General features: G+C 39.4%; 1 long non-coding RNA gene across 1 annotated transcript; it reads right to left on the minus strand.

The window, feature by feature from the left end:
- Nucleotides 1-3,994, minus strand: LOC118598627. Its single transcript, XR_004947682.1, has 3 exons — nucleotides 3,479-3,994; nucleotides 117-184; nucleotides 1-15 (listed from the first exon to the last, which is right to left on the minus strand). It is a non-coding gene; the product is annotated as an uncharacterized LOC118598627 (long non-coding RNA).
- Between the last annotated feature and the right edge of the window lie 4,543 nt (nucleotides 3,995-8,537).

Here is an 8,537-nt window from a genome sequence, read left to right on the forward strand (position 1 = left end):
GATTAAGTCCAGTCCCTAATGATGGAAGATATTACTTCATTTAATTATGAGATTATTAAAAATGATTAAAAATACATTTCTCACTGCTACTGTCCAGTCATGACTTCACTGCTCACACAGGACCCGGAGAATCCTGGCATTTGTTCTGCTCCAGAATCCTGGCGTTGGGTTCCTGCTATAGAACCTACAGCGGAACAGCGGAAATGCTTCGTTTGAAAATAAGCTCCCTAAAGCAGAATGCAGATTACCTCTATACTGGATTAATACCAGTAACAAACCAAAGCCCACTTAAACCCCAAACAGTCCTGGGATCACACGCTAATCTCAGTTTACACTGAATACATGCCATGACATAAACACACCTGCATATTCACCTGTGGTTCACTAATCTCTGCTAACAAACCCTTACATGCAAACACAATGAGGTCAACCAGCTCCCAGTACAGCTGTCAGACTGGAAGTAGGTAGCTGGTACTTCAGCGTCCTCTAGACGTTCTCTTTTATTAGCTGACAGTAATTATTTATTTGTGAAAAGTCACATTCTTGCTTTCCCAGCTGTGTTTCAATAATTGTAGCACAGAAGTAAACAAGCATCTCAACATATCCAATACGGCGTCCAACTACACAACAGGCTAGCTCAGCAACGCTAGCCTCTATAGCTGATTAGTAGTACCGCCCTATATATTATTTTAGGGGTAACAATGTCGTTGAAGCCATTGACTGTTTAATAGAACTGGACTGAGTTTCCCCTCCCCCCATCACCCTCCAAATAGACTCTATGAAGCCAAAATCCATAGACTTCTATAGAGAAATAATCAGCTGTAACTCAGTCATTCTATTGGTCAGAATAAACATTATTGATCCGATTCCTTTTTAACATCTTGATAACATTTTTCCTGATATTATTATTTATTGGTAGTTGTTCAAGTTATAAACTGTAACGAGTATCCGGGTGCTCGGGTATTCGCGATTTGCTCCAGAAAATTCGAGTACGGATATTCACGACGTCCAAGATCGCTGATTCATGATCTTTATAAATGTAGTAAATTGTAGTAAAATATAATCATAATATCATCTGAGGACGATGTATTTTTGCTCTGAAATGCAGATTAATGTCGGATTTTAAGTTTACGAACTAAAACAAAGCCGAGAGAGCCGCCGTATTCCACCGGAAGTAAACACATCTTGGTGACGGTGAAGCTTCCGGTTTTCAAAGTAAAACTAGCGAGAGCTTTTTTCTGTTCAGAAACTGAGACTGAAGTTCTGCTCACAGACATGACATCTGAAACAATGAATTAGCTTTAACATCTGAGCTTTAGCTCCAGTGTTTACATTCTTTTGGTTATGATAACTCTTCAACATTTGACGTAATTAACGAAACTCCATCTTATTCTGAAGAAACAGCCTCGCGCTGCTGAAAGAATGTAATCAACGTGAATCAGCTGATTCTGCTGCGAAAAAAAACTTTTCATAGGAGCTCTGCAGCAATATGTGGTGCTTAGAACGTAAAATATTGAAGAACTTTGAGGATAGAAAACTGTGGAGAACATTTTCAGGTTTTGTTGTTAAATGACCCAAAACAAAAGTGATTTTTAAACCTTTTTATGTTGTTTTACTGCTGAACCAGAAGATTGACAAAAAAAATTACAAACAAAATTTCATTCTATCTGAATCTTTGTGTTGTTTTTTTTTGTTCATTCTGATCTCCTGTTCTAAATAAAGGTATAAATGATGATTAAATACAAATAATTTACATTTTCATCCATCTAGTAAATAGACATACACATAGCAATAAACATAATAAAAAGTAAGAATCGTGGTTCAACTCGTGAATCATTGAGCTTGATTCGTGAATTGAATCGGATCGCCACCTAAGCGATGATCCACAGCCCTATAAACTGACCAATCAGATGCTTGGGTAAAAGCATGTGGTGCTCGCTGGTTCCACCTCCAACGTTTGGAGCCACTTTGAAGGGGCTCTGGTTAAACACAAGAGAGTCAGAATCAATCTGTAGCAGAAATTGTAACTTTAGCCGGTTGTTAAGTGGAAATGTTCTAAACTTTAGGAAACCCTTTCAATATGATATTTTAAAACTTTTTCAGAACTATCCGCTTTTGAATGTGAATAAACTGTAACTGCTTTTTTCTCCGTGAATCTGCTGATCGGAGCCGCGAAATGCCGTTTGTTTCTCCACGACACAGATGGAGCCTTTTCCTCAAAGTACAACGAAATCGTCTATTTAAAAGGTAAATTCTGAAGAATTTGAGATTTATTTACCATGTATGTAATCCACAAATAATAAAAGTTTTAGTTTCATTTGAAAATGTGGTAAAGGGTGTTTTTATTTATATTATTATTATTATTATTTATCACTTTGAGATGTTTTTAATAGGGAAAGGACATTACTAAACTTCATCAATCTCCCTCATTTCTGGTCTTGGATGACAATCATTTACAAGCTCTGTTTTATGGATTTTAGCACAGAGGCAAAATAAAAACTCAGGGATATTTAGAAACTGATCATTTGACAGCAATGCATTACTGTGGCAGTAGAAGGTGCAATTATTGCAATATTTACAGATTTATCTTAATTAATCTTTAATTTTAATAAATATAAATATTTGTTCAAAATGTGTTTACTTTTTATAACTAAAATCATTATAATTCAATTTTTGTCCATTTGAATTTATTTTAATGAAACCGTCATAAAATCAAAATCGTGAAATAAAATTGAAAAAAATCGTGATTTCCTTTTAGCGCCATATTTGTTCTCTGTAGCCAGATTCTCTTAACCCTTCTGCTCTCCTTAGCTTGTTTACATTATAAGTGGGGTCACCTGGACCCCACAAGACAGTCATTGATCTTTGAGTTTCACTAATGTCCATGGCAGACATAAATCCTGTCCACCTTTGTCCACATTTGTCATGGAAGGAATCACACATCAATATGTGGGTGGAGTCATCTGGACTGATCGGAGAGAGTGGTTGCCATAGAAATAATGACTCAGACCGACTCGGACCAATCACTGTTCACTGGCTCCAACGTGGCCACCTCTATAAATTAAGACTGAATTGACTTCATTTAGCTGGAGTGACGTCACACTCACTCGGTCCAGTTCTCTACATACAATGAATGGTTGAGTTGTCAGTAATTCTCCCCATGAAACAGAACAATTTCACACCCAAACGAAGTAACGTAACGTAACCTGCCCCCTAGTGGTTACTTGATGAACTGACGTGGGTCCAGTTAATCTGGTTTTCAAATAAGCTTCAAACAGGAAGTGAAGTAGAAATGCGTTTCCTTTGGCGCTTTTTCTGTGGTTTTGTCAGAATTGGCTTCGCTAACCAGTTTAGCCGGCTAAAGCTAGCTGTCCTAGCTAAGGAAGCGAGCACGAGGCTTCGCCGACCGCTAGCAACTAATGCTAACACCACCGCCTCCGAGCAGTTTAGCCATGCTAACATGCAGGTGTGAACTCACCTGGTCCAAAAGGAAACCTCAGAGCCTTCTTCCTCCTCCTCCTCCTCCTCCTCTTCCTCCTTCAGGGTTAGAGGCAGGAGGTAAACTGTGCCTGCCGGCGCGCGCGCCTCAGTCTTCCCGCCTTCGAGAGCCTTTTCACTCACTCCCACCTGTTTGTTTGTCTTCGCTGCCGAGTCCTGACGTCATCACATTCGGGTTCACCTGTCCGCCTTCGTCCTGCGGACGGCGCTCTAACGGTCAGAGTGACGGTTCGGCGCGCGCTTCCCGCCCAACTGACGGAGGAGTCACGTTCGAAACCCACTAAGCTAAAGTTTAAACTAAAAGGACGGTGTCTGGGTTTCACCTTCACGGATTCCTCAAAACAACATAGTTTTTAACCGCTGCTGTCAAACATAGACTGTAAAAACAGTTTTATATTTTATATACAGTCTATGCTGTCAAACAGTGTTCCGGTTTGAAGACGCGGATCCACGGATGGAACCATAGACTGTATATAAGAATAACTGGACTGATCAACCCCCCCTCCTTCCGTGTTCCATATAGGAAGTACCACTGGGTTGCAAAAAGGCCAAAGTCCCATTGACTTACATTGGGAAACAGACAGTTATTTAAGTTGTCATTTTATATGTCAGAATAATCATTCTTCCTCTGCTAGTTTCTGATTAACTTCTTTTTTCTAATCCTCATTTTTTTAAAAGATTTTTTTCCATTATCACAAGTTATTAGAGTTATAAATTGACCAATCAGATGGCTCAATAAGCTTGTGGGTCTGACGTCGACCGTCTGGGGGGTTTGATTGACACATGACGGGTAGCCAATGGGAGCAGACTTCATCAATGGGTCCGTGAAGACCTTTTAACACCTACTATACAATTCAACAATGTACCAGTCATTGTCCTACTGTTGTTTTCCTCAATGGAATGTACCGATGCAGCAGTTTGAAACAACAAGAGCAGATATTTCCCACAGCTGCTAACAAACTGTTTTTAATGAAATATTAAAAAAAGCAGGAGATGTTAAAGTTTTAATTAAACAGTCGGATTCCACTGGTCCGCACCAGTTCTAAGTCAGCTGCTAGGCGCCAGTCAACATTTTTAGATGAGGATTTACTCTGTAGAAATAGATTTCACTCTGAGGTTATGTGCTTTGGACTTTTTTCTTTGTTTAACGTTCGTTTTTCTTTATTTCACTGTTTTGGTTGTAGCTTATAAATTATAAGTTACATATATGCGCATAAAATCACCAACCAAAGTTTAAGCTTCGCTGCAATTTTCCAGCTTCAGCCTGAATTAGACGCAGCTGTCCGAGGAGCGGACAAAATTAAAAGGACCTGGTTGTATTTTAAACAGAAAAAAGATCCAGCTGTTCACTTGTTAGGATGGTTATTTATTTTAAATACCGCTGAACGCGCTTCTCACGTGCATCTGATCAGACTGTAACCTGGCCGCGAATGACAACTGAAAAGCTGCGGCGCGCGCGAGGGACACGCGCATTTCTCCAGCGGCGTCACCCAAATGCTCCTTTTATCTCGACAAAAAGGAATAAATGTAAGTAAATCCCAAAGGACCGCTGACAGAATCAAATGTTGGAATGGTTCTCCCTCAAAGGCTTCAACAATGACTTGTACAATTCTCCCGAGCCGCCGTGATTAAAGTAGAAGCTGTTTACATCTGCTGTTTCGTGGTAAAGGCGTGGAAAGAGGCGGACGGTTGCAATAATCTCACTCCTGATTGGCGACAGTACTTCCTGTAGATTCCATGACTCAGCTATGACTCAGACCAATCGCTGAAGATTGTTTGCAAATGGCGGTATCCGTTTCAGGAATTGACGGTGAAAGCGGCGGCCTACTTTCGCGAGGAGAGGAAGTAATGCATTTCCAATGGGGGACCTCAGTGCTCGATCTGTCCATTGTTTTTTACAGTCTATGGATGGAACCCATGATCCCATTCTGACTGCAGCGCCCCCTGCAGGACAGAAAGCCAATGGCGCCTCGATCTTCTCAAAATGTTGATCTCATCCGAGCAGAACCCTCAGATGTTCTGTTTGCATTTCAGAAGATCTTGAAATGCTCTTTTCATGGAAACTGCAGCATCTCAGCGGTTTGTGTTTGAAATAAACGTCAGATTATCTCAGGACGGATCTGCGGTTCCTGCACTGAACTGTTCTCACACGTCCATCGTCTTCATCTCTGTCCCAAAAACTTCCAAACACAAAGTTTAAGTTTCACTTTCCTTCAGCAAGTCAAACATCTGAGTGAAGATAATCTGGGGGAGATTATCCCAGATTACAGGTCAGATTACAGATCTTCACATCAGAAATCTGATCTCTGGAGGCCAGTCTGGTTCTCAGTCATGCAGGTGGTGACTCACAATCTAGCTGGAAATCATCCAGTTTAACTGTGAGCAGCTTTTAGAATGTGACAGTTTTATTTCTACGATTTCTTTATTTAAAAACATAAATCATAAATTTATTCACTTTTAAAGTTGCAGACAAACGTGTAAAACATTTACCCCGGAGCAAGAACAGTGTTTTGGGAAGCAGCCAATATAACATTCGTAATAATAATAATTAGAGTGGTCCTGAAGGCTGAAGCACATTAATAAATCACTCATGCAAAAACACATTCAAGATCAACAATAATTTTAAAAGTTTTGTTTGTTTGTTTTACATTTTGATTTCTGGAATCTTGTTTTGTTTTTTTAAAAGTAATTCTTTTTGCTTTTCATTTTTTGTTTACTCTTTCAGTCATGGTTGTGATCTTTAATGTGTTTTGTGTTGAGTGATTCGTTGATGGGATCTTTGCACCTCAGGGCCAACATAGATAATAATTAAGACAATAAATGTCATTAAAACAACAACAAATGCTACTATAACTTCTGCTATACTGCATTTAAAGATTTCTTCAATAAAAACAAAAACATTATTTGTAAAATTTGATTCAGAAAATGATGGCGTATGTTCTAGTGTCTGGACGCTGAGCCATTTGAAGCTAAAATAAATGTTTGCATGAAGCTGAAGAGCAACAACAGGCTGACTAACTAAAGCTGAAGACTGAAAATGCTGAAAAAATGAACAAAAGCACCAAATTACTCAAAAGAAGAGAAATAATAAATCATGAATCAGAGAATCAGAGACTCAGACTGAGGCGCTAAAACTAGACTGTTGGATAAAAATAATCAGGCTGGAGCGTCCGGCTGGAGGCTGGGAGGTTGTTGTTAAAATCCTCTGTCCTGTTAAACCAAAAGAGTTGAAAATGAGACCGGATGGCCTCCAGATGATGTTCAACAAAATTAAATTTGGAGCGCCCCACAGCACACTCCGCTGAACTCTGAGTCAGACATAAACTGAACTGATTTAAAGATTTAACGTCGTCTAAATAAAAGGTAAATATAGATGAAAAGTGGTCTCTTCTTTGCTTCTCTTCATCTCAACATGAATTAAAACAAACACGTGTAGCATGAACACCTTTAATCAGCAGTTTGAGATCGAGGTTTATGCTCTCCACGCCGTCGTGGAGGCCGACGCTTCATGCTTCACCTTAAGGCAGACAGTCTTTGGAAAGGCGAGACACAAGTCAGGACACGACCTCACCCAGACTCAGCAGGAAATGACACGCAGCACAACAGGAAGTTCACGCTCTGGTCTGACAGACAATCTGACAGAATCTATGGACCTGCAGCTTCACAAACTTCATGTTTGGATTCTATTACAGAAGGCCAGAGAACAACGTTCCTGACAACTGAGGGAAAACAAGAAGAAGCTGTGCAGACCTCCACGCAGCAGGGGGCGCCACTGCTAAGACCCTACTGCATTTATCAGGAGTTATTTCTTTTAATCTTCAGTTTCATCATTAAAAACAAAAGCACCAGAAGGCGTTTGTGATACATCTGACCTTAAATGTTGTAATCAGAGTAAATCTGAGCTCAGGCTGTTTTAAATGCCCCCCACCGCTGTTTCCACCCCCACTCCTACATGAGTTCAGGGAAGAATTCCATACAATGACATGACTGTAGTAAAAATATGGATGCTTTTTCTCCTGAACCTACAGAAAGTCGGGTTTTTAAGCTTCAGACTAACGGCTGCAGGAGACCGTGGAGGTCCTCCTCTGAACTCCAGGAGGTTCTCCTCTGAACTCCAGGAGGTTCCCCCTGAACTCTAGGAGGTTCTCCTCTGAACTCCAGGAAGTTCTCCTCTGAACTCCAGGAGGTTCTCCTCTGAACTCCAGGAGGTCCTCCTGAACTCCAGGAGGTCCTCCTCTGAACTCCAGGAGGTTCTCCTCTGAACTCTAGGAGGTCCTCCTCTGAACTCCAGGAGGTTCTCCTCTGAACTCCAGGACGTCACTCTCAGATGGATCATTTGACAGATTATTAAAGGTTTGATTTCTCTCGTTTGTTTTTGAAACTCTACAGGTTGATGAATGTAAAACTCCATGTGGGTGTTTAGGATGGGACTTTAACTCCATGACATTGTTTAGAAACTTCAGCGTTGTCGCCTCTGGGATCAAATCAGGATCAAGTGAACGAAAGAACTGATCAAAAATGTGAAAAACAGGGATTCTAAATTTTAAAAAAGTCTTGAAAATCTGAAAGCAGTTTAAACTCTAAAATACATATTGAAAACTTGAAAGAATTATTGAAAATTTGAAAAAATAAAATTGAACATATGAAAAAATATTGAAAATTTGAGAAAAATATTAAAAAATAAGTAATTTTGAAACTTAAAAAAAAACTGTTACCAATTTAAAATTCTGTTTATTTGCACTTTCAAAATGTTCTTTTTGATCATTTTCATTTTTTGTTTTCACCTTCGGTTCAGGGTTTGAGGTTTTGCTGCTGAGCTGATCCTAATTTTACCTGCAGAAAATCTTCAATATTTTTTCAAGTTTTCAATATTGTTTTTTCAAATGTTCAATTTGAATCTTTCCAAATTTTCAATAATTTCCTCAAGTTTTCAAAATGTATGTTTGAGTTTAAAAGTGCTTTCAAATGTTCTTTTTATTTTACAATTTAAATCAGTTTTTTCGTTCACTTTAAGCAGATCCTGATTTGACCTCATAGAA

The sequence above is a fragment of the Oryzias melastigma genome, linkage group LG3 (genome assembly GCF_002922805.2).
Source record: "Oryzias melastigma strain HK-1 linkage group LG3, ASM292280v2, whole genome shotgun sequence".
In the NCBI taxonomy this organism is placed as follows: Eukaryota; Metazoa; Chordata; class Actinopteri; order Beloniformes; family Adrianichthyidae; genus Oryzias; species Oryzias melastigma.